The sequence below is a fragment of the Mesoplodon bidens genome (genome assembly GCF_964165515.1).
Source record: "Mesoplodon bidens genome assembly, chromosome: 5".
NCBI classification, from domain to species: Eukaryota; Metazoa; Chordata; class Mammalia; order Artiodactyla; family Ziphiidae; genus Mesoplodon; species Mesoplodon bidens.
The window spans coordinates 119,306,619-119,334,320 of record NC_138161.1 but is presented as its reverse complement, the minus strand read 5'-3'; the positions used below and the strand labels follow the sequence as shown (position 1 = coordinate 119,334,320).

The 27,702-nt window shown below is 39.9% G+C and overlaps 1 pseudogene across 1 annotated transcript in view; it reads right to left on the bottom strand.

Moving 5' to 3' along the window:
- Positions 1–17,323, bottom strand: part of LOC308617976 (centromere protein U-like) — a 31,026-nt pseudogene extending 13,703 nt beyond the window's left edge. Inside the window, exon 1 of the transcript in view lies at positions 17,211–17,323. The product of the transcript in view is annotated as a centromere protein U-like (transcript). The remainder of the gene's footprint in view (positions 1–17,210) is intronic.
- Between the last annotated feature and the right edge of the window lie 10,379 nt (positions 17,324–27,702).

Here is a 27,702-nt window from a genome sequence, read left to right as displayed (position 1 = left end):
AAAAAGAATTCAGAATAATGATAGTAAAGATGATCCAAGATTCTATTTCCAAGATCCAAAATCTTGGAAATAGAATAGACAAAATGCAAGAAACACTTAACAAGGACCTAGAAGAACTAAAGATGAAACAAGCATCGATTAAAAACACAATAAATGAAATGAAAAATACTCTAGATGGGATCAATTGCAGAATAACTGAGGCAGAAGAATGGATAAGTGAGGTGGAAGATAAAATAGTGGAAATAAATGATGCAGAGCAAAATAAAGAAAAAAGAATGAAAAGAACAGAGGACAGTCTCAGAGACCTCTGGGACAATATTAAAGGCACCAACATTCGAATTATAGGGGTTCCAGAAGAAGAAGAGAAAAAGAAAGGGACTGAGAATATATTTGAAGAGATTATAGTTGAAAACTTCCCCAATATGGGAAAGGAAATAGTTAATCAAGCCCAGGAGGCACAGAGAGTCCCATATAGAATAAATCCAAGGAGGAATACACGATGACACATATTAATCAAACTGTCAAAAATTAAATACAAAGAAATTATATTAAAAGCAGCAAGGGAAAAACAACAAATAACACACAAGGGAATCCCCATCAGGATAACAGCTGATCTCTCAGCAGAAACTCTACAAGCCAGAAGGGAGTGGCAGGACATAATTAAAGTGATGAAGGAGAAAAACCTGCAACCAAGATTACTCTACCCAGCAAGGATCTCATTCAGATTTGATGGAGAAATTAAAACGTTTACAGACAAGCAAAAGCTGAGAGAGTTCAGCACCACCAAACCAGCTTTGCAACAAATGCTAAAGGAACTTCTCTAGGCAAGAAACACAACAGAAGGAAAAGACCTACAATAACGAACCCAAAACAATTAAGAAAATGGGAATAGGAACATACATATCGATAATTACCTTAAATGTAAATGGACTAAATGCTCCCACCAAAAGACACAGATTGGCTGAATGGATACAAAAACAAGACCCATATATATGCTGTCTACAAGAGACCCACGTCAGACCTAGAGACAAATACAGACTGAAAGTAAGGGGATGGAAAAAGATATTCCATGCAAATGGAAACCAAAAGCAAGCTGGAGTAGCAATTCTCATATCAGACAAAATAGACTTTAAAATAAAGACTACTAGAAGAGACAAAGAAGGACACTACATAATGATCAAGGGATCGATCCAAGAAGAAGATATAACAATTGTAAATATTTATGCACCCAACATAGGAGCACCTCAATACATAAGGCAAATACTAACAGCCATAAAAGGAGAAATCGACAGTAACACAATCATAGTAGGGGACTTTAACACCCCACTTTCACCAATGGACAGATCATCCAAAATGAAAATAAATAAGGAAACACAAGCTTTAAATGATACATTAAACAAGATGGACTTAATTGATATTTATAGGACATTCCATCCAAAAACAACAGAATACACATTTTTCTCAAGTGCTCATGGAACATTCTCCAGGATAGATCATATCTTGGGTCACAAATCAAGCCTTGGTAAATTTAAAAAAATTGAAATTTCATCAAGTATCTTTTCTGACCACAATGCTATGAGACTAGATATCAATTACAGGAAAAGATCTGTAAAAAATACAAACACATGGAGGCAAAACAATACACTACTTAATGACGAAGTGATCACTGAAGAAATCAAAAGGGAAATTAAAAAATACCTAGAAACAAATGAAAATGGAGAAACGACGCCCCAAAACCTATGGGATGCAGCAAAAGCAGTTCTAAGAGGGAAGTTTATAGCAATACAATCCCACCTTAAGAAACAGGAAACATCTCGAATAAACAACCTAACCTTGCACCTAAAGCAATTAGAGAAAGAAGAACAAAAACATCCCAAAGTTAGCAGAAGGAAAGAAATCATAAAACTCAGATCAGAAATAAATGAAAAAGAAATGAAGGAAACGATAGCAAAGATCAATAAAAGTAAAAGCTGGTTCTTTGAGAAGATAAACAAAATTGATAAACCATTAGCCAGACTCATCAAGAAAAAAAGGGAGAAGACTCAAATCAATAGAATTAGAAATGAAGGGCTTCCCTGGTGGCGCAGTTGTTGAGAGTCTGCCTGCCAATGCAGGGGACACGGGTTCGAGCCCTGGTCTGGGAAGATCCCACATGCCGTGGAGCGACTGGGCCCGTGAGCCACAACTGCTGAGCCTGCGCGTCTGGAGCCTGTGCTCCGCAGCAAGAAATGCCGAGATGGTGAGAGGCCCACGCATCGCGATGAGGAGTGGCCCCCTCTCGCCGCAACTAGAGAAAGCCCTCGCACAGAAACGAAGACCCAACACAGCCAAAAATAAATAAATAAATAAATTTATTAAAAAAAAAAGAAATGAAAAAGGAGAAGTAACAATTGCACTGCAGAAATACAAAAGATCATGAGAGATTACTACAAGCAACTCTATGCCAATAAAATGGACAACCTGGAAGAAGTGGACAAATTCTTAGAAATGCACAACCTGCTGAGACTGAATCAGGAAGAAATAGAAAATATGAATAGACCAGTCACAAGCACTGAAATTGAAACTGTGATAAAAAATCTTCCATCAAACAAAAGCCCAGGACCAGATGGCTTCACAGGTGAATTCTATCAAACATTTAGAGAAGAGCTAACACCTATCGTTCTCAAACTCTTCCAAAATATAGCAGAGGGAGGAACAATCCCAAACTCATTCTAGGAGGCGACCATCACCTTGATACCAAAACCAGACAAGGATGTCACAAAAAAAGAGATCTACAGGCCAATATCACTGATGAACATAGATGCAAAAATCCTCAACAAAATACTAGCAAACAGAATCCAACAGCACATTAAAAGGATCATACACCATGATCAAGTGGGGTTTACCCCAGGAATGCAAGGATTCTTCAATATATGCAAATCAATCAACGTGATACACCATATTAACAAACTGAAGGAGAAAAACCATATGATCATCTCAATACATGCAGAGAAAGCTTTCGACAAAATTCAACACCCATTTATGATAAAAACCCTGTAGAAAGTAGGCATAGAGGGAACTTTCCTCAACATAATAAAGGCCATATATGACAAACCCACAGCCAGCATTGTCCTCAATGGTGAAAAACTGAAACCATTTCCACTAAGATCAGGAACAAGACAAGGTTGCCCACTCTCACCGCTGTTCTTCAACATAGTTTTGGAAGTTTTAGCCCCAGCAATCAGAGAAGAAAAGGAAATAAAAGGAATCCAAATCAGAAAAGAAGAAGTAAAGCTGTCACTGTTTGCAGATGACATGATACTATACATAGAGAATCCTAAAGATGCTACCAGAAAACTACTAGAGCTAATCAATGAATTTGGTAAAGTAGCAGGATACAAAATTAATGCACAGAAATCTCTGGCATTCCTATATACTAATGATGAAAAATCTGAAAGTGAACTCAAGAAAACACTCCCATTTACCACTGAAACAAAAAGAATAAAATATCTAGGAATAAACCTACCTAAGGAGACAAAAGACCTGTATGCAGAAAATTATAAGACACTGATGAAAGAAATTAAAGATGATACAAATAGATGGAGATATGTACCATGTTCTTGGATTGGAAGAATCAACATTGTGAAAATGAGTATACTACCCAAAGCAATCTACAGATTCAATGCAATCCCTATCAAACTACCACTGGCATTTTCCACAGAACTAGAACAAACAATTTCACAATTTGTATGGAAACACAAAAGACCCCGAATAGCCAAAGCAATCTTGAGAACGAAAAATGGAGCTGGAGGAATCAGCCTCCCTGACTTCAGACTATACTACAAAGCTACAGTCATCAAGACAGTATGTTACTGGCACAAAAACAGAAAGATAGATCAATGGAATAGGATAGAAAGCCCAGAGATAAACCCATGCACATATGGTCACCTTATCTTTGATAAAGGAGGCAGGAATGTACAGTGGAGAAAGGACAGTCTCTTCAATAAGTGGTGCTGGGAAAACTGGACAGGGACATGTAAAAGTATGAGATTAGATCACTCCCTAACACCATACACAAAAATAAGATCAAAATGGATTAAAGACCTCAATGTAAGGCCAGACACTATCAAACTCTTAGAGGAAAACATAGGCAGAACACTCTATGACATAAATCACAGCAAGATCCTTTTGGACCCACCTCCTAGAGAAATGGAAATACAGACATAAATAAACACATGGGACTTAATGAAACTTAAAAGCTTTTGCACAGCAAAGGAAACCATAAACAAGACCAAAAGACAACCCTCAGAATGGGAGAAAATATTTGCAAATGAAGCAACTGACAAAGGATTAGTTTCCAAAATTTATAAGCAGCTCATGCAGCTCAATAACAAAAAAACAAACAACCCAATCCAAAAATGGGCAGAAGACCTAAATAGACATTTCTCCACAGAAGATATACAGACTGCCAAGAAACACATGAAAGGATGCTCAACATCTTTACTCATTAGAGAAATGCAAATCAAAACTACAATGAGATATCATCTCACACTACTCAGAATGGCCATCATCAAAAAATCTAGAAAGAATAAATGCTGGAGAGGGTGTGGAAAAAAGGGAACACTCTTGCCCTGCTGGTGGGAATGTGAATTGGTACAGCCACTATGGAGAATGGTATGGAGGTTCCTTAAAAAACTACAAATAGAACTACCATATGACCCAGCAATCCCACTACTGGGCATATACCCTGAGAAAACCATAATTCAAAAAGAGTAATGTACCAAAATGTTCATAGCAGCCCTATTTACAATAGCCCGGAGATGGAAACAACCTAAGTGTCCATCATCAGATGAATGGATAAAGAAGATGTGGCACATATATACAATGGCATATTACTCAGCCATAATAAGAAACGAAATTTAGCTATTTGTAATGAGGTGGGTGGACCTAGAGTCTGTCATACAGAGTGAAGTAAGTCAGAAAGAGAAAGACAAATACTGTATGCTGACACATATATATGGAATTTAAGAAAAATATGGCATGAAGAACATAGGGGTAAGACAGGAATAAAGACACAGATGTATTAGAGAATGGACTTGAAGATATGGGGAGGGGGAAGGGTAAGCTGTGACAAAGCGAAAGAGCGGCATGGACATATATACACTACCATACGTAAGGTAGATAGCTAGTGTGAAGCAGCCACATAGCACAGGGAGATCGGCTTGGTGCTTTGTGACCGCCTGGAGGGGTGGGATATGGAGGGTTGGAGGGAGACCAAAAGGGAGGGGATATGGGAACATATGTATATGTATAACTGATTTTAAAAAAAGAACTAAAAAATATAAAATTAAATTAAAAAAATTCAATATCCATTTATGATAAAAACTCTTAACAAAGTGGTTATAGAGGGAACATACCTCAACACAATAAAGGTCATATATGATAAACCCACAGCTAACATCATACTCAACAGTAAAAAGCTGAAGGCATTTTGTCAAATTTAGGAACAAGGATGCCCATTCTCACCACTTTTATTCAACACAGTATTAGAAGTCCTAGCCTCAGCAATCAGACGAGAAAAAGAAATAAAAGGAATTCAAAATGGAAACGAAGAAATAAAACTGTCATCATTTGCAGATGACATGATACTATACACAGAAAATCCTTATGATGCCACTAAAAATTATTAGAACTAATAAATAAATTTGGTAAGGTAGCAGGATAAAAAATTAACATATGGAATTATGTTACATCTCTATATATTAACAATGAACTAGCAGAAAGAGAAATTAAGCAAAGAATCCTATTTACAATGCCATCAGAAAGAATAAAATACCTAGGAATAAACCTACCTAAGGAGGTAAAAGACCTATACTTGGAAAACTATAAGACAGTGATGAAACTGACTCAAACAGATGGAAAGATATACTGTGTTCATGGACAGGAAGAATTAATATTGTTAAAATGACCATAATGCCCAAGGAAATCTACAGATTCAGTGTGATCCCTATGACAATAACAATGGCATTTGTCACAGAAGTAGCACAAATAATTTTAAAATTTGTATGGAAACAAAAAAGACCTTGAATAGTCAAAAAAAACTTGAGAAAAAGAACAGAGCTGGAGGTTTCATGCTCCCTGACTTCAGACTACACTACAAAGTTACCGTCATCAAAACAGTATGGTACTGGCACAACAGCAGACACACAGACCAGTGGAACAGAATCGAGAGCCCAGAAATAAACCCACACACTTATGGTCAATTAATCTAGGGCAAAGGAGGCAAGAATATACATGAGGAAAAAAAGTCTCTTCAATAAGTGGTTCTGGGAAAACTGCATGGTTACATGCAAAAGAATGAAATTAGAACATTTTGTCACATAATATACAAAAATAAAGTTGAAGTAGGTAATGACCTAAATATGAGACTGGAAACCATAAAATTCCTAGAGGAAAACATAGGCAAACATTCTTTGACATAAATTGTAGCCATGTAAATATATATATATATATATATATATATATATATATATATATATATATATATATATATTTTTTTTTTTTTTTTTTGGTACGTGGGCCTCTCACTGTTGTGGCCTCTCCCATTGCGGAGAACAGGCTCGAGACGCACAGGCTCAGCAGCCATGGCTCACGGGCCCAGCCGCTCCGCGGCATGTGGGATCTTCCCGGACCGGGGCATGAACCCGTGTCCCCTGCATCAGCAGGCAGACTCTCAACCACTGCGCCACCAGGGAAGCCCTATTTTTTTTTTTTTAAATCTGTCTCCTAAGACAAAGGAAACAAGAGCAAAAATAAACAAATGGGACCTCATTAAACTCAAAAGCTTTTGGACAGCAAAGCAAACCACTGACAATACGAAAAGACAACCTGCTGAATGGGAGAAGATATTTGCAAATGATATGACCAATGAGGGGTTAATATCCAAAATGTGTAAACAGCTCATGCAATTCAATATCAAAAACCAATCTGATTAAATATGGACTGAAAATCTGAATATTTTTCCAAAGAAGACATACATGTGTTCAACACATACATGAGAAGATTCTCAATGTTGCTATCATCAGGAAAATGCAAATCAAAACCACAATGAGATATCATCCTACATCTGTCAGAATGGCTATCAACAAAACACACACACACACACAAATAACAAATGTTGGTGAGGATGTGAAGAAAAGGGAACCCTCATACACTGTTGGTGGGAATGTAAATTGGTGCCGTCACTGTGGAAAATAGTATGGCCATTTGTCAAAAAACTAAAAACAGAACTACCTTATGACCCAGCAATTCCACTCCTGGGTATATATTTAAAAATACTGAAAACACTAATTTGAAAAGATACATGCACCCTAATGTTCCTAGCAGCATTATTTACAATAGCCAAGATATGGTAGCAACCTAAGTGTCCATTAACAGACGAATGGATGAAGAAGTTGTGATAAACATATACAATGGAATACTATTCAGCCATTATAAATAATGAAAAATGCCATTTGCAGCAACATGGAGAAACCCTTTCTTGATAGCTCTCAAGTTTCTTGGATTATATATTTCTACAGGGTAGACTATATCTGCCAGGGCAAGAATTTTTAACAAAGGGTTCTTTTCAAAAGAAGTCTTTAAAATATCAGAGTTCCTTATGTCTGCAGATTGAGATTTTAGTTTATCTGGAACACACCTTCTTGTTTAGGAATATTTTAGTATGGCCATTTAGATTTTTTTTTCCCTTTGATGCCTCTCTCACTGGATTCTTTTTTTTTTTTTACATCTTTATTGGAGTATAATTGCTTTACAATGGTGTGTTAGTTTCTGCTTTATAACAAAGTGAATCAGCTATACATATACATATATCCTCATATCTCCTCCCTCTTGCATCTCCCTCCCACACCCTCTAGGTGGTCACAAGGCACTCAGCTGATCTCCCTGTGCTATGTGGCTGCTTCCCACTAGCTATCTATTTTACATTTGGTAGTATATATAAGTCCATGCTATTCTCTCACTTCGTCCCAGCTTACCCTTCCCCCTCCCCGTGTCCTCAAGTCCATTCTCTATATCTGTGCCTTTATTCCTGTCCTGCCCCTAGGTTCTTCATAACCATTTTTCTTTTTTTAGATTCCATATATTTGTGTTAGCATATGGTAGTTGTTTTACTCTTTCTGACTTACTTCACTCTGTATGACAGACTCTACATCCATCCACCTCATTACAAATAACTCAATTTCGTTTCTTTCTATGGCTGAGTAATATTCCATTGTATGTATGTGCCACATCTTCTTTATCCATTCATCTGCTGATGGACACTTAGGTTGCTTCCATGTCCTGGCTATTGTAAATAAAGCTGCAATGCATATTGTGGTACATGACTCTTTTTGAATTATGGTTTTCTCAGGGTATATGCCCAGTATTGGGATTGCTGGGTCATACAGTAGTTCTATTCTGCCATTTAGCTCTTGACAGAATCTTTAGTGGAATGAGCAAGGCCACAACACCTGTGATCCCTGGTATGTAAGATGTTAAATGGGAAGGAAAAGGAGGACTTTGCCCAAGAATCCCAATCTTACTTGGAAGCACTTGAACAATACTTTCCCTTTCTCTTATTTAATATATGATCATCTTTTTATTTAAAATTCTTTAAAATTAATTAATTAATTAATTAATTAATTTCTTGATTGTGTTGGGTCTTCATTGCTGCATGCAGGCTTTCTTTAGTGGCGGCAAGTGGGGGCTACTCTTCGTTGTGGTGCACGGGCTTCTCACTGTGGTGGATTGTCTTGTTGCAGAACACAGGATCTAGGCAAGGAGGCTCAACTCAGACATAAAAAAGAATGAAATTCTGCCATTTGCAACAGCATGGATGGCGCTGGAAGTTACTAGGCTTAGTGAAATAAATCTGATGTAGAAAGACAAATACTGTATGTTATTGCTTATATGTGGAATCTAAAAAATGAAACAAATGAATGAACAAAATGAAAAAGACTCATAGATATAGAAAACAAACTAGTGCTTGCCAGTAAGAAGAGGAAAGAAGGGAGGGGCAAGATAGGGATAGGGGATTAAGAGGTACAAACTACTATGTATTCAATAAAAATAAATAAGGTACAGGATATATTTGTATAGCACAGGGAACTCTAAATGCAGTATAATTTAAAGTAATTTTGAATCACTGTGTTGTACATCTGAAACTAATATAATTTTGTAAATCAACTATACATCAGTAAAAATCTATTGAAGAAATAATCTATAGATTGACTCTTGTCCTCTTTATTTGGCCTCATCATCCCTTAACCATATACTCTTTGCTCTATAGAAGACTTGCATTGCTCTGCAGAAGACATTTATTTCTACCTCTGCATGCTTACCCTTTCTTGTGTTTGGAATACTTGTTTCTTTTTATGCATCAGATGAACTTCTGCTCATCTTTCTTTTTTAAAATTTTTTAAAATTTAACATCTTTATTGGAGTATAATTGCTTTACAATGGGGTGTTAGTTTCTGCTGTATAACGAAGTGAATCAATTATACATATACATATATCCCCATATCTCTTCCCTCTTGTGCCTCCCTCCCTCCCACACTCCCTATCCCACCCCACTAGGTGGTCACAAAGCACCGAGCTGATCTCCCTGTGCTATGCAGCTGCTTCCCACTAGCTATCTATTATACATGTGGTAGTGTATATATGTCCATTCCCTTGTCACTTTGTCCCAGCTTATCCTTCCCCATCCCCGTGTCCTCAAGTCCATTCTCTAGTAGGTGTGTGTCTTCATTCCCATCTTGCCCCTAGGTTCTTCATGACCTTTTTTTTTTTAAGATTCCATATATTTGTGTTAGCATATGGTATTTGTTTTTCTTTTTCTGACTTACTTCACTCTGTATGACAGACTCTAGGTCCATCCACCTCACTACAAATAACACAATATCTTTCCCCTTTATGGCTGAGTAACATTCCTTTGTACGTATGTGGCACATTTTCTTTATCCATTCATCTGTCGATGGACACCTAGGTTGCTTCCAGGTCCTGGTTATTGTAAAAAGAGCTGCAATGAACATTCTGGTACATGGTTCTTTTCGAATTATGATTTTCTCAGGGTATATGCCCAGTAGTGGGATTGCTGGGTCATATGGTAGTTCTACTTTTAGTTGTTAAGGAACCTCCATACTGTTCTCCATATGGCTGTATCAATTTGCATTCCCACCAACAGTGCAAGAGGGTTCCCTTTTCTCCACACTCACTCCAGCATTTATTGTTTGTAGACTTTTTTATCATGGCCATTCTGACTGGTGTGAGATAATATCTCATCGTAGTTTTGATTTGCATTTCTGTAATGATTAATGATGTTGAGCATTCCTTTATGTGTTTGTTGGCAATCTGTATATCTTCTTTGGAGAAATGTCTATTTAGGTCTTCTGCCCATTTCTGGATTGGGTTGTTTTTTGGATATTGAGCTGCATGAGCTGCTTGTAAATATTGGAGATTAACCCTTTGTCAGTTGCTTCATTTGCAAATATTTTCTCCCATTCTGAGCATTGTCTTTTTGTCTTGTTTATGGTTTCCTTTGCTGTGCAAAAGCTTTTAACTTTCATTAGGTGCCATTTGTTTATTTTTGTTTTTATTTCCATTTCTCTAGGAGGTGGGTCAAAAAGGATCTTGCTGTGATTTATGTCGTAGAGTGTTCTGCCTATGTTTTCCTCTAAGAGTTTGATAGTGTCTGGCCTTACATTTAGATCTTTCATCCATTATGAGTTTATTTTTTGTGTATGGTGTTAGGGAGTGTTCTCATTTCATTCTTTTACATGTAGCTGTCTAGTTTTCCCAGCACCACTTATTAAAGAGACTGTCTTTTCTCCATTGTATATTCTTGCCTCCTTTATCAAAGATAAGGTGACCATATGTGTGTGGGTTTATCTCTGGGATTTCTATCCTATTACATTGATCTATATTTCTGTTTTTGTGCCAGAACCATACTGTCTTGATTACTGTAGCTTCGTAGTATAGTGTGAAGTCAGGGAGCCTGATTCCTCCAACTCCATTTTTCTTTCTCAAAACTGCTTTGGCTAGGGCTTCCCTGGTGGCGCAGTGGTTGAGAGTCCGCCTGCTGATGCAGAGGACATGGGTTCGTGCCCCAGTCCAGGAAGATCCCACATGCCGCAGAGCGGCTGGGCCTGTGAGCCATGGCCACTGGGCCTGTGCGTCCGGAACCTCTGCTCCACAACAGGAGAGGAAACAGCAGTGAGAGACCCGCGTACCACACACAAAAATATTGCTTTGGCTATTCGGGGTCTTTTGTGTTTCCATACTAATTGTGAAATTTTTTGTTCTAGTTCTGTGAAAAATGCCAGTGGTAGTTTGACAGGGATTGCACTGAGTCTGTAGATTGCTTTGGGTAGTATACTCATTTTCACAATGTTGATTCTTCCGATCCAAGAACATGGTATATCTCTCCATCTATTTGTATCATCTTTAATTTCTTTCATCAGTGTCTTATAGTTTTCTGCATACAGGTCTTTTGTCTCCTTAGGTAGCTTTATTCCTAGGTATTTTATTCTTTTTGTTGCAGTGGTAAATGGGAGTGTTTTCTTAATTTCACTTTCAGGTTCTTCATCATTGGTGTATAGGAATGCAAGAGATGTCTGTGCATTAATTTTGTATCTTGCTACTTTACCAAATTCATTGATTAGCTCTAGTAGCTATCTGATAGCATCTTTAGGATTCTCTATGTATAGTATCATGTTTACCGCAAACAGTGACAGCTTTACTTCTTCTTTTCCGATTTGGATTCCTTTTATTTCTTTTTCTTCTCTGATTGTTGTGGTTAAGAATTCCAAAACTATGTTGAATAACAGTGGTGAGAGTGGGCAACCTTGTCTTGTTCTTGATCTTAGTGGAAATGGTTTCAGTTTTTCCCCTTTGAGGATGATGTTGGCTGTGGGTTTGTCATATATGGCCTTTATTATGTTGAGGTAAGTTCCTTCTGTGCCTACTTTCTGGAGGGTTTTTATCATAAATGGGTGTTGAGTTTTGTCAAAAGCTTTCTCTGCATCTATTGAGATGATCATATGGTTTTTCTCCTTAAATTTGTTAAGATGGTGTATCACATTGATTTGCATATATTGAAGAATCCTTGCAGTTCTGGGATAAACCCCACTTGATCATGGTGTATGATCCTTTTAACGTGCTGTTGGATTCTGTTTGCTAGTATTTTGTTGAGGATTTTTGCATCTATGTTCATCACTGATATTGGCCTGTAGTTTTCTTTTTTGTGACATCTTTGTCTGGTTTTGGTCAGTGTGATGGTGGCCTCATAGAAGGAGTTTGGGAGTGTTCCTCCCTCTGCTATATTTTGGAAGAGTTTGATAAGGATAGGTGTTAGCTCTTCTCTAAATGATTGATAGAATTTGCCTGTGAAGCTATCTTGTCTTGGGCTTTTGTCTGTTGGAAGATTTTTTTTTTTTTTTTTAAAGCGAATTCTCAGATCCTACCCCAGCTCCACTGACTTAGGAATTCTGGGGCGGGACATGGCACTATGTGTTTTAAATTTATTTATTTATTTATTTATTTAGGGCTGTGTTGGGTCTTCGTTTCTGTGCGAGGGCTTTCTCTAGTTGTGGCAAGCGGGGGCCACTCTTCATCACGGTGCGCGGGCCTCTCACCATCGCGGCCTCTCCTGCTGCGGAGCACAGGCTCCAGACGCGCAGGCTCAGTAGTTGTGGCTCACGGGCCTACTTGCTCCGCGGCATGTGGGATCCTCCCAGACCAGGGCTCGAACCCGCGTCCCCTGCACTGGCAGGCAGATTCTCGACCACTGCGCCACCAGGGAAGCCCCTGTTGGAAGATTTTTTATCACAGTTTCAATTTCAGTGCTTGTGATTGGTCTGTTCATATTTTCTATTTCTTCCTGGTCCAGTCTCCGAAGGTTGTGCCTTTCTAAGAATTTGTCCATTCCGTCCAGGTTGTCCACTTTATTGGCATATAGTTGCTTGTAGTAATCTCTCATGATTCTTTGTATTTCTGCAGTGCCAGTTGTTACATTTCCTTTTTTATTTCTAATTCTGTTGATTTGAGTCTTCTCCCTTTTTTTCTTGATGAGTCTGGCTAATGGTTTATCGAATTTGTTTATCTTCTGAAAGAACCAGATTTTAGTTTTATTCATCTTTGCTATTGTTTCTTTCATTTCTGTTTCATTTATTTCTGATCTGATCTTTATGATTTCTTTCCTTCTGCTAACTTTGGGGTTTTTTTGTTCTTTCTCTAATTGCTTTAGGTGTAAGGTTAGGTTGTTTATTTGAGATGTTTCTTGTTTCTTAAGGTAGGATTTTATTGCTGTAAACTTCTTAGAACTTCTTTTGCTGCATCCCGTAGGTTTTGGTTCCTCGTGTTTTCATTGTCATTTGCTTCTAGGTATTTTTTTATTTCCTCTTTGATTTCTTCAGTGATCTCTTGGCTGGTTATTAAGTATTGTAATGTTTAGCCTCCATGTGTTTGTATTTTTACAGATTTTTTCCTGTTATTGATATCTAGCCTCATAACATTGTGGTCAGAAGAAATACTTGATACGATTTTAATTTTCTTAAATTTACCAAGGCTTGATTTGTGAACCAAGATATGATCTATTCTGGAGAATGTTCCATGAGCACTTGAGAAGAATGTGTATTCTGTTGTCTTTGGATAGAATGTCCTTTAAATATCAATTAAGTCCATCTTGTTTAATGTATCATTTAAAGCTTAAAGTTTCCTTATTTATTTTCATTTTGGAGGATCTGTCCTTTGGTTAAAGTGGGGTGTTCAAGTCCTCTAGTATGATTGTGTTTCTGTTGATTTCTCCTTTTATTGCTGTTAGTATTTGCCTTATGTACTGAGGTGCTCCTATGTTGGATGCATAAATATTTACAATTGTTATATCTTCTTCTTGGATTGATCCCTTGATCATTATGTAGTGTCCTTCTTTATCTCTTGTAATAGTCTTTGTTTTAAAGTCTATTTTGTGTTATATGAGGTTTGCTACTCCAGCTTTCTTTTTTTTGTTTTGGTGGTACGCGGGCCTCTCACTGCCGTGGCCTCTCCCATTGCGGAGCACAGGCTCCGGACGTGCAGGCCCTGCAGCCATGGCTCACAGGCCCAGTTGCTCTGTGGCATGTGGGATCCACCCGGACCAGGGCACGAACCCACGCCCCCTGCATCAGCAGGCGGACCCTCAACCACTGCACCACCAGGGAAGGCCTCCACCTTTCTTTTAGTTTCCATTTGTATGGGATATCATTTTCCATCCCCTCACTTTCAGTCTGTATGTGTCCCTAGGTCTGAAGTTGGTCTCTTGTCGACAGCATATATATGGGTCTCGTTTTTTTATCCATTCAGCCAGTCTATGTCTTTTGGTTTGAGCATTTAATCCATTTACATTTAAGGTAATTATCAATATGTATGTTCGTATTACCATTTTCATAATTGTTTTGGGTTTGTTATTGTAGGTCTTTTCCTTCTCTTGTGTTTCCTGCCTAGAGAAGTTCCTTTAGCATTTTTTGTAAAGCTGGTTTGGTGGTGCTGAATTCTCTCAGCTTTTGCCTGTCTGTAAAGGTTTTAATTTCTCCATCAAATCTGAATGAGATCCTTGCTGGGTAATCTTGGTTGTAGGTTTTTCCCTTTCATCAGTTTAAATATGCCCCGTCACTCCTTTCTGGCTTGCAGAGTTTCTGCTGGAAGATCAGCTGTTAATCTTATGCGGATTCCCTTGTATGTTACTTGTTTTTTCCCTTGCTGCTTTTAATATTTTCAATTTGTATTTAATTTTTGATAGTTCGATTAATATGTGTTTTGGTGTGTTTCTCCTTGGATTTATCCCTTATGGGACTCTCTGTGCTTCCTGGACTTGATTGAGTATTTCCTTTCCCATATTAGGGAAGTTTTCAACTATAATCTCTTCAAATATTTTCTCAGTCCCTTTCTTTTTCTCTTCTTCTTCTGGGATGCCTATAATTCGAATGTTGGTGCGTTTAATGTTGTCCCAGACGTCTTCTCTGAGACTGTCCTCAATTCTTTTCATTCTGTTTTCTTTATTCTGCTGTGCAATAGTTATTTCCACTATTTTATCTTCCAGGTCACTTATCCTTTCTTCTGCCTCAATTATTCTGCTATTGATCCCTTCTAGAGAATTTTTAATTTCATTTATTGTGGTGTTCATCATTGTTTATTTGCTCTTTAGTTTTTCTAGGTCCTTGTTAACCATTTCTTGTATGTTCTCCATTCTATTTCCAAGATTATGGATCAGCTTTACTATCATTATTGTGAATTCTTTTTCAGGTAGACTGCCTATTTCCTCTTCATTTGTTAGGTCTGGTGGGTTTTTACCTTGCTCCTTCATCTGCTGTGTGTTTCTCTGTCTTCTCATTTGCTTATCTTACTGTATTTGGGGTCTCTTTTTCTCAGGCTGCAGGTTCGTAGTTCTTGTTGTTTTTGGTGTCTGCCCTCAGTGTCTAAGGTTGTTTCAGTGGGTTGTGTAGGCTTCCTGTTGGAGGGGATTAGTGCCTGTGGTTTGGTGGATGAGGCTGGAATTTGTCTTTCTGGTTGGAAGGTCCACCTCTCGTGCTGTGTTTTGGGGCGTCTGTAACCTTATTATGAGTTTAGGCAGCCTCTCTGCTAATGGGTGGGGTTGTGTTCCTGTCTTGCTAGTTGTTCAGCATAGGGTGTCCAGCACTGTACCTTGCTGGTCGTTGAGTGGAGCTGGGTCTTGGTGTTGAGATAGAGATTTCTGGGAGATTTTCCCCGTTTGATATTACGTGGAGCTGGGAGGTCTCTGATGGGCCAATGTCCTAAAGTTGTCTCTCCCACCTCAGAGACACAGCCCTGATGCCAGTTTTTCTTCCATTTATTTTGAGTGAATTATAGGCCCTCCCCACTCTGATACTCACTAGGGTTTAAGCATGATCCTCTGCACATAATTTAAAAATCAAAACACCAACTGGCAGATTTAAGCAAATCCCCTATTTTTAGAACAGTATTAAAACATTTGCAATTTTATTTTCGGCCACAGAGCCGAGCAGCAACAGAGGAGGCTCCTGGGCATTCCTCCATCCCTCAGTGCAGAGCTGGGCTGACCATTTCTTTGTCCGGGCAGCTGCCTCTCCTCTGCTCGTCTTTCAAATCTCCCTTTCTACAGGAAGTTTAGCTAGCCAACCATAGGCAAAGTTATTTTCGTTTTTCTCTGTATGCTATAGCATCTTTAAAACATCTGTCTATATTGGTTTAATCCATGTTGAATGTAGTTTATAAAGGGAAAGGACAAGTACCTTTGTATAGAATATACAGACAAAGCATCAGTCCATGGGGTCCATAAGAGGGACAGGGCAGACAACACTTTTCCCTGGGAACAGCAGCTCTAATTTCAGGAAAGTTTCTCAGCTGAAGTCTGTGCAGCCAGAAGCACCCTCCTCCAGCCCCAATCTCAGCCCCTGCTTCAGCTGGGTTCCCATTTCCCGTGCCTCCCCACTCTCTTAACCCCTGATGAAGAGCCTCAGGAGCTAATGCTAAGAAGATCATGTCCTTAGGGCATGCATCTCATGTTTGGGAGAAGAAATATACACCACTGAACATGGAGCACATGGGAGATGGAAGTGACACCATGGTGCAGGGAGGGGGAGAGGCAGGCACCCCAAGAGGTGGAAGGGCCTGGCCGCCAGCCAGACCTGAAGACGGCGCTGCTTCCAGGTGTTCTTAACAAAAGAAGAAACTCCTACAACCTAAGGGGAGGAGTTGTCCCATTTATACACAACATTATAAACATATACAGTCCTGTTATTACATGTGCTTCAGTTTGGTGTTTGCATGTCTGTCCATCTGTCAGAATGGGGGCTGGATCTCAGGAGCCTTGCTGGACTACCTCCCCTTCCTACTGCCCCCACCTTCCTACCCCGGGAATGGAACCTGGAACAGATATGGTCCCCCATCTTGGTGGGATCCGGCAGGCAGGGCCTGAGCCTCTGCCTCCACTCTGGCTCCAGAGTCCTGTGTGTGTGCGTGTATGTACATGGAGAACCTGTGTGGAAGTGTGTACAAGGGGGAGGTCACATCATGGGGGGTGGGGCGTAGAGAGGGGGCCTGCTGGAGGCAAGGCCTGCCTGGGGTGGCTGGCTCACGAGTGAATTCTCCATGGGTCTCTGGGCGGAGATTCTCGGCAACCAGGGTCTGCAGTCAGCACCCCTCACAGCACACATGCTAACCCTGGATGGTCTTCAGGGGCATCAAGTACGAGTCCATGCCAACGAGGCACTTGTAACAGTCCCCACGGGATAGCCGCCGTCCAAGGTCCCTGACCCGGCAGGGCCTCAGACATGGTCACAGCTACATCTTCGGTCGCTATTCCTTGCTGGTCTTCTGCACAGCCTCCTGTGTGCCACTCTCACCGCTGCTGGTAGAAGGCATCTCATTCCTCGCCTGTTTAGAGAACTCGGGCGTGGTGCATGTGCTGGGAGGGCGGTTTAGGACTGCACCCCGGAGGAGTGTGCCTCTCTCCTCGGCTTCACCTGGCTCCTTGCCTGTGCAGGGGATGGTGTCAGCCTCCATGTACCGTGGCTTCCCAAGCTCCAGAATGTCATCCACATCCACATCCAAGTCAGCATCCCTGTCCCGATTCTCTTGGCCGCAGTACGTGAGGAAGCCAGAGCCTGGAAAACCACCTCCCAGGAGAGTGGTGGCCCGCCTCCACCTCCGTGGGCTCCACTCATGCCCCAAGGTGTTTGGTAGTTGTGGTGCTGCTCTCACGCTCCACATCCAGGGTATCGGTCGATACAGGGCATCATTCGCAGCCATGCAGGAGCCTCTGCCCTTGTCTTGCTTCCTCCGTTTCATTTTCCCAATCGGAGCATTCAGTAGGGTCTGCGGGAAGGCCTACTTCCTCCTTCCTGCCGCCCGCCCCCCCCACTAAGTCATTGGTTCAGACACTCAGCATAGTCGCCAGGGGGCTTCTCTAGTGGAACCCCGTGGCCGGGGATGTGGGCGGATTCCCCCTGGCTGCCTGGCGGTGGCGGAAGTCATGATGACTCCTCTATAGCATCTTGTATATGGTTCCATTAGGGATCTTAACCCATATTAGTAGTTTATCTAGATACCTGTTTCCTCCCTACACCATGAACACCTGGAGGACCGGAAATGCACTCTATCTCTGTTTCTCTATTGCCTATAACATCCAGAGGCACAGAGGTCGGTCTTGATAAATAAACCCATGTTACTGAATAATGAAATTCATTTCAAAACTTAGGGTGAAGCAAAGGGTTGAATCTTTCAAATAAACTGGCACATTTCCTTCTAATAATAATGAAGGATACATACCTCATTCTCTGTCAGAAACTCAGAGCAAATTTCTGGTGAGCATTTCTATAGCTCCTTGGTATTCCCTTGTTTTCTTGTAGCTGTCCTTGGTCCTATTTTAATCATCTTTGATCTTTTTTTAAAAATAAATTTATTTATTTTTGGCTGTGTTGGGTCTTCGTTGCTGCATGCGGGCATTCTCTAGTTGCATTTATTTTTAAATGGTTGATGAAAAAACTAAAAGAAGAATAATATTTTGTGACGCATGAAAACTTATGTGAAATTCCAATTTCGAAATATATATATTTTACATATTGTCCACAGTTGCTTTCATGCTACAAGGCAGAATTGAGCAGTTGTGACAAAGACTATGGACCTCACAAGGTCTAAGATATTTACTTGTTTGCTCTTCATAGAAAATACTTGCTGACTCTGTTTCTCTCTGCTCCTGTATTCCCTTGTCTGTGTAGGCTGTTTCTAAGTTGTTCCAGGACCCCTTGGATGTATAGGCCCATCCGTTCACTGTTTCCACTGGAAAAAAAACATTCCCATCAAATTTTTACATATATTTTGAGAATCTTTACTGAATTTTGGGGAAGGGACGTAGGAAGGGATCACAGGCATATTGCACATCTTGCCACTTTTCTTGCTATTGCACCTTTTTCTTCTTCTTCCTTTCCCCCCTCTCCATCTGGCTTCACCAAGAATTTCCTCCAGGTCACTTCCACACACTCTGAGGTTCCCTGCAGGTCTCAGCATCTACCCCAGGCAGGCTTATTGAGGAGTGACTTCCAAACAAAGGTAGTACTGTCCCTGAAAAAGAATTCTAGTGAACATAATTTTCTCCATTTCATTACTATGGGAGAACAATAGTTCTGTAGAGATTTAGCTGAGCCTCAGAGCCTTTGCTAGGTGCTAATGACTTTGCTTTCTAAGACTCTTAAGCTGGATCTCAGTTGGATCCCAAAGTCTCTTCATGGACCACTTCGTCCATGCATTCTTTCCGACCTCAGATCTCTGGATGGTCTTTCAGCTTTAATCCTCTTGTCTGTATCAGTGAAAGAAGAGATCAGAGGCTGTTCTTTCAGGCACTTTCAGCTACTTAAACCCATAATTATAGAAGTCTGATTTTTACTGTACAGTGCTTAGCAATTTAGTTTTTAATCAAAACATCACACTCAGAACTTTAGTTGGAATGGTGGGTCAGTGATCTATTGTTACATGGAAGGATTGCCTCGTGAGTAGCTGGGATTATTAAAATATACAGCAGTGTTAGAGATTCTGGCTGGAGTCCTGATGGAGAGTGATTAGAGGTTATTTATCAAACTCTTCTGAAAGCTATTCTTTGTTCTCCTGATCATGGTTTTAGAAGAGAGTTCTTCTTGGGAGCATAGTTACAGACAGTAAAATATGTATGTGAAATACATATTTTATTTAATAATATAACATTTTATTTCTTTCAGCATATAGAGAAATATAGGAAAAATATTTGCATATCACCATACATTTCTGATCAAGATAGAGTCGTAAATCCTTCTCCAAACATGTTGGAATGATATATAAAATATAAAAGACCCTATGTGGGCTCAAAATCTAGAGGAACATCTCTCTGGGCAGAAAATCAAAGGTGTGATTGAGGTTCAAAGTATAGGTTTTCTGGGCTTCGGGTAACATGTATATAAGGACTGTATAGGGCTCACTGTTTAATGTCCCCTGCTCTGGAAATGAGGCATAAAGAGGTTATTGTGGGCTTATGACTAATTTGTGAGCCTGAGGAGTTGGGATTCAGCCTCACCAATAACAACCGAGCAAGTCTCCCACTGGCTCAGTGACTGAACTGGATTTGTTATATTTCCCCAAATCACTCTGGGATAAGGAATTTGAATCATCAATATAAGTCCACCTGGGATGGAGAGGAGAGAGAGAGAAAGAGAGGGAAGGCAAAAGCTCCCATTCAACAAATCTGAGACTCAAATTCTACAACAAATGAAGCAATTTTAAGCCAAGAACGAAGATAAAATAAATCAACAATCAGATGAAAAAATTAGTTTAGATAAAAATAATAACACAACAAATCCCAAAGCTATAAAGCAGATTGACAATTTTGACTATATAAAAACAAATTTACATTGCAAAAGTCACTGCATTGATTGATGGTGACAGGATTTGACTGCTAAAGAAGACTGATAGGATCCCAAATGACAATGGCTTTCAAATCTACAGTTTATTTTAGGAAAATGATGTAATATAGCAACAACATTAAAATAAGGATATGCATCACAGCCAAGGGCAGCCTGGAGAGGCTGGGTGCAAATTTCAACCGTACTCTGTCTGGAGGGCTGTACCAGGATGTACTTTATGTCTCAGATCAGGAACCACTGATGTATGCACAAAATATCTCAGAACCAGGGAGACCCCAAAGGAGTCTCAGATGGGGCTTATTCTTACCTTGCTGGTGACTTAGGCATATTCCTTCCATGTAAGAGCTTAAGTCAGAGCTGCTCTAGGAGTCTTAGTGAGGCTGGGTATAAATCATCAGTCTCACTGCTATCAATCAACAATGCTAACAAGCTGGTATAAACTACTATGCCAAAACTCACCTAAAACCCATGGTTTCAAAGAAACACTATTAATCAGTTCATTTCATTCCTTGACCAATGCTGTGCATGTGTTTCAGCCAAACAGTTCAGGCTAATTCCAGACCTGCAGGAAGTAATCCTTGCAACACAGCCACCATAAACAAAGTCAAAAGACAAGTGACAAACTAGGAAAATGAAGTGCAGTTTACATTGTAGAAAAAAAGGTCAATTTCCCTAATATAGAAAGAATTTCTACAAATCAATATTGAAAAGACTATCAGCCCAATTGAAAAATAGTCAAAGGATATGAAGAGACACCTTACAGAAATGAAAAAAAAATCTTAAACATAAGAAAATAAGAATACAAAAAATTGTTCAGTCTTGTTCATGATACGGAAATGCTTATTGAAACTGAAATGCCATTTCTCACCTCTCGTTGGCAAATATCAGAAAGTTTGAGTACACATTGTGTTGGCAAGGCTATCAGCCAACCACTCTCCTCACAGCTGGTGAGTCCTTCCTTCCTTCCTTCCTTCCTTTCTTTTCTTTCTTTTTCTTTCTTTTCTTTCTTTCTTTCCTCCCTTTCTTTCTTTCTTTATCCCTTCCTTCCTCCCTTCCTCCCTCCCTCCCTTCTCTCTCCCTTTCTTTCCTTCCTTCCTTCCTTTCTTTCTTTCAATATTTTTGCTTGTTTGATGTGGACCATTTCCAAAGTCTTTATTGAACTTGCTAGAATATTGCCTCTTTTATGTTTTGGTCTTTTGGCCACGAGGCATGTGGGATCCTAGCTCCCCGACCAGGGATCGAACCTGCACCCCCTGAATTGGAAGGTGACGTCCCAACCACCGGACGACCAGGGAAGTCCCAAAGTGAGTCCTTTCTTGAAAGGGTATCTGAGAATCACATTTCATTGTCTACTACGGTAAGACAACTTTGATGGAGGATTTTTATATCCACAAGCCCTTATATCAGGAATGATTTTCTTAATGTATAAATCAGTCAGTGTCTTCCCATTGTACCCAGCCGCCATCTTAATATCCTTATTCCTTGTTCCTTGTATTCCAGGTATCTTTCACCTGGGATGCAAGAAATAACAATGTAAATAAAAATTGATATTATAAGGTAGTCTACCTAATTAACTAATGACTAAAAAGAAAGCCTCTCAATTTTAGAAAGTTTAAAAGATGAAAAAATATATATTCTGGATAAAAGTTATATGATTCAACTCTGCTACTGTCATGTATAACAAAAGCAGCCACAGGACAATATGTAAACAAATAAGTGTGGCTGTATGTCAATAAAACTTTATTTATGAACAGGATTTATTTATGGATTTAACAAATCCATAATTGTATGGATTTAACACATGGGCCATTGTTTGCTTATACCCCAAAGATATAAAGTAATAATTTCATTTGGGAAATTCTAGTCAGTGGGAGTTTAGAGGAGGGAGAACTTGCACTTAGCTAGCAAACATCTAAGAGGACTTCACGAGGATGATGACACCTAATATGGAACCTTAGCACTGGGTGAAATCTCAGCTTGGGGGTATGGTAGGGAGAAAGGTGAGGGTGAGGCAGGAGGGATGCTCTTGATGGAGGAAAATATGTCAGCAAAAGCACAGTGGAGTTGGTTAACAAGAGGGTGTGTAGTAGCAACTCACTGGTTTAAGAATAGTATATATTAAGTGGACTAAAAGGAATATAGGTGGGAAGGCATGTTTGGGCAAGACCAAGAAAGTTTCAGTCAGGCAGAGGAGAATGTGTTTATTATGTAGTCACCTTGGGTGGGTTGATGATGGGCCACTGAGTCAGAGATTGGCATGGTCAGTCATGCCTTAGGAAGTCTGGTGCTCTGTGGGCCTGAAGCTTAAATAATTAGGGGGGACATTAGGTAGAGGACCTTGGAAGGGACTCATGTGAGTGTTGGGTCCTGAAATCTAAGTTTCACTAGCCTCCTAGAACATGCACCTGTGCAGGAGATATTAAATGGGGTGGCTACAATACTAGTCTTGGTAAGAAATAACAAGAACTGGACATGTAAATGGCAGAGGGAATTGGGAAGGTGGGACAAACATCAGACTCTTTTGAGGTAAAAGTGTAGGGCTTGGCAACTTGGAAGCTAAAAATAGACAGATTTACAGCATCTGCTGGAGGCAAAGAAGAGGAGGAGACAAAGATAGAGCTGAGATATACAGTTTATAAGGGATAAAAAAGGTGGTGATGACATAAGCAGAAAAAGATAACACAAAAGGAGGTGCAGGTTTTCCAAGGAAGAGAATGCACTCAATTTTGAACAGAGTGAGTTTAAGATTATCTAGGTGAAAATATTCAGCTGGCCATTGAAAACGTGAAAAAAGAGTTGGGAAAGAAGTCTGAATTTAGGGGTCACCGACATCAACATGAGTGTTGTGAGAGAATGAGATTATCCAGAGAGAGGATGCAGAGAGATCAGAAGTCTGTGGACGGAGCTGCCTCCTTATTTGGCAGAGGTTGAAATGGAAAAATTCTGCCTGTAGAACTCATATGCTATCTGGATGTTCTTATTTGCTTTCTGACTGCCATTTTTTTTAGTAGATTATTTGGAGTGAATCTGCTTTTTTTAGATGCCTCATTCTATGAATTTATTTTAAATAATGGGTGATATCCAGTGGGGTAACTAATTAAGGATATAGAGGAAGGCCACACATAACAGCATTGACAGTATCAGAGTTTGGGAAAGAGTCCCTGAATCACTTTTTTTTAACAGTTATTCTCCATTTATAGTTATTATAAAATATTGGCTATATTTCCTGTGTTTTACAATATACCCTTGTAGCTTATTTTATACATAATAGCTTGTATTTCTTACTCCCCCATCCCTATATTTCCCCTCCCCACTTCCCTCTCCCCACTGGTAACTACTAGTTTGTTCTCTATATCTGTGAGTCTGCTTTTTTGCTTTTTTAAAATATTCACTAGTTTGTTGTATTTTTTAGATTCCACATATAAGTGATATCATACAGTATTTGTCTTTCTGTGACTTATTTCACTTAGCATAACACCCTCCAAGTCCGTGTTGCTGCAAATGGCAAAATTTCATTCTTTTTTATGGAATGAAACTACTTTTTATGCGTCTTTATTATCTATTAGAAGTTATAGGTATTGCCTGAAATTTAATATTTAAATAAATTATTTATATTCATTCTGACTTTAAGCACCTATTTCTTAAGATGACATTTACTGTGTTTTTTAGTCTCCTTTCATGAAGCTACAAAAGTTTGTGAAGTATATGCCCCCACCTCCTGACAGATAACCTTTAAATCTGTCTTACTTCCCTAGTATTTACAAGTACTCTACCTCAGAAGGGGTCAAACCTCTAGAACTGGAAGGAAAGAACTCTTCATAGGCATGTAATTATAAATAACAGTTATGCTCTTTTACTGTAATTACTGTTCCATTTTAGAGCCTCCATCTGTCCCTTCATGATTCTTTCTGACACTAACAGGATCTAAGAAGTTTGGTGCAGGCTTCTGGGAAAAATACATATACTTCTTGAGAACGTTTAATTACCTGGTCTCAGATGGTTGGCACAAGAAACCAGGATATTTGTTATGTTGCTATCTATCAGATTAGTCGACTTTCTTTAAGTAACCTAGTTACATACACATCATATTTTATTATACACATCATATTACTCTATTTCTCTATTGTCTTACTGATATTTTTCATGAGTTCTCCCAGTAATTACTTTTGCTGAGTATTTTGAGCAGCATATTGCTCTTCTCAGCATTCTTGGGATTATTTGAACCACGGGAGAAGTACCTTTGCCAGAGAGTTTATTAGAAAAATACTATAAAGCTGTGGTTTCCAGCCTGGTTCATTATCAGAATCACCTGGGAGACTCAAAATACACCAATTTACATTATCTGTAACCATCAATATTTTATGCTTTTTCTTGGGTTGGCATGCAATATTTTCCTTCTTCTTTCTCTCTTTATGTTTTACTGAGATATTTAATCTATTCCCATGGCTCAAAATATTACCTCTATTCTGATGATCCACAGATTTACATCTCTAGTCCAGTATGATTCACTTATGTCTCAAATTTAACATGTCCTGAACTCATGATTCTCCACTCCACCCAACCTGTTTTTTCTCCATATTTTCCTTATCAGGGAATAGCCACCATCTATGCAGATATGTAGGAAGAACCCTTGATTCTTCTCTCTTCCACACCCCACCCCAGCTCTACGCCAATCCATTACCAATTCCTGTAGATTCTTTTTTTTTAATATTTCATAACTGTTCATGGTAACATCTCAATTATCCAACACTATGTAGAAGTGATATTTTCAAGGAGCTTAAGTTTCCACATAAGCAAATATGAAACCCTTTAAACCCCAACCTTAACTATTTAACTACAGTTTGACAGAAATCATTCCAACATCCACATGTAACATCCATTCCAACATGTATGTTTTCAGGCACTCTTAAGTTAACATATTTAATGATTTACTAAAGAGCTACAGTCATTATTATGTATAGTATACTTTGATATTGCTGTAATAGATTCATACACCACTGCTACTACTAATAACAACAATAGTGGCGGCAACAACGTTTGTTGAATGTCATGTGATATGCCAGATGTTTTTCTAAGCACTTTACATTTGTTAATTTATTTAGTTTTCACAGCAACCATATGTAGAGTAAGCCCCACTTTACAGATGAGGAAACTAAAACACAGAAATGTTAAGCAACATGCCCAAGATTACAATGGGAGAGCTCCTGATTTAAATATAGGTATAAGGGGCTTCCCTGGTGGTGCAGTGGTTAAGAATCCACCTGCAAGTGCAGGGGACATGGGTTTGAGCCCTGGCCCAGGAAGATCCTACGTGCCGCAGAGCAACTAAGCCCGTGTGCCACAAATACTGAAGCCTACATGCCTAGAGCCCGTACTCTGCGACAAGAGAAGCCACCACAATGAAAAACCTGTGCGCCGCAAGGAAGAGTAGCCCCCGCTCGCCGCAACTAGAGAAAGCCTGAGTGCAGCAACGAAGACCCAATGCAGCCAAAAATAAATACATAAATCTAAAAAATTAAAAAAGTAATAGGTATAAGGGCAAATGGCAAATACATGGCCATAAAGTATAATTTCAAGACAGAGTCCGGAAATCTCTGTTTGAAAAGGATAAGGATACTGGCTATTCCCTTGTCAATCTCTTTCTCTCTCTCTCCGCCGCCCCCCCACCCCCCGCCACACACGAGTTCACCTGTCCTGTCACTGATATGCATTTTTGTTGGAATGAGGCTGTCTTCACGAGTCAGACTCCCCACTGGCACTGAGCTATACTCACTGTTGCTCCCACTCTCCTGTGAGAACGTCTACTGCTCCCCTTCCACGTTTTTGCCTTTCCCCTCCGCTGTCGCCACTGGGCCGTCCAGCACCACAGCGCAGAGCTTACTGTCTACTATACTCTATTCTCCCTTTCCCCCACCCCCCACTCTCACCTTTTTTTCTTATCTCTTTTGAAGGCTGTGTTTTCCCCACATTTCTTAGGTTTTTTATCAAATATCTTTGGGTCAATATTGGTAACCAGCAGGGCCACTACTAGGTCGATATTGCCAAACTCGGGCCACTTACTTGAGGCAAGAAAGGCACCTTGTGCACAAATTCTAGACACCTTGCTTGCCTCATGCCAGTCCTGGCCTGGCCACCCAATAAGAATGTTTCTTTTGTTGCTATTATGAAAAGGCATGGTCTCTGATTCTAATTTCTGATATTTATTTCATAATGAATCATCTCCATCTCCTCTCATTCAGGTTCAAGCCCATGTAATTCTGGACCCAATCATGTTGTAGTACCCTTCAGAAGGCTATAAATCTGTAATAGTTACAAGAGGATGGTTCAAATAATTCATCTGATTGTTAGATTCTGGGAACTCTTTCATTGGCCTGCATTAAAAGAGCTGAAACAGGGCTTCCCTGGTGGTGCAGTGGTTGAGAGTCCGCCTGCAGATGCAGGGGACACGGGTTTGTGCCCCGGTCTGGGAAGATCCCACATGCCGCGGACCGGCTGGGCCCGTGAGCCATGGCCGCTGAGCCTGCGCGTCCAGAGCCTGTGCTCCGCAACGGGAGAGGCCACAACAGTAAGAGGCCCGCCTACAGGGGAAAAAAAAAAAAAAAAAAGCTGAACTAGAACAGATACTACCACTGGGTAGATACGGTGTACAATCATACCTGAGATCACTGGGATAAGCCCTGGGTACCCTCATTTCTAATGAGCTGCCTATTCTCTTCACTCCCATGCTATATATCTAGTGCATCTTTGATGGTTCCTACTTAACCCTCCAGGTCCTCTGCTGGGACTAGAATCTTGTCCAAAGAGTCAGCCCACTTGATTGATATTTGCCAAGTTCCTGCAACCCTTCCTCCTTTGTACCCCATATATCTAGCTCATGGCTCCCTGGGAGTCTATTACAAATAGATGGATCATCTAGAACTGTCACACTGATTGTAGCCTCACGTTGACTATTCCACGGAAGACCCTAGAAGAGTGCTCACTGCACTTCTGGCTACTCCCTTCCTCTCTGTCCCCGCCCCGAGTTCCCTCAGTCCCAGCTTCCTATCATTCACTGAACGCCCAAGATGCCTTCTAGCTGGGCTCATCCAAGGCAAAGCTCTAAGAATCCTAGGAACACATTTGAGCACAGATTGGAGCCGCATAAGGGCAATGCTATGAAAGGAGGAAGTTTTGCTCAAGCACAAAATCATTAACTGAAGAAGCAATGTAATCTATTGATAAGTACGCCAAGGTTTCTTAGACTTTTTAGAAAGTTACTACTTGT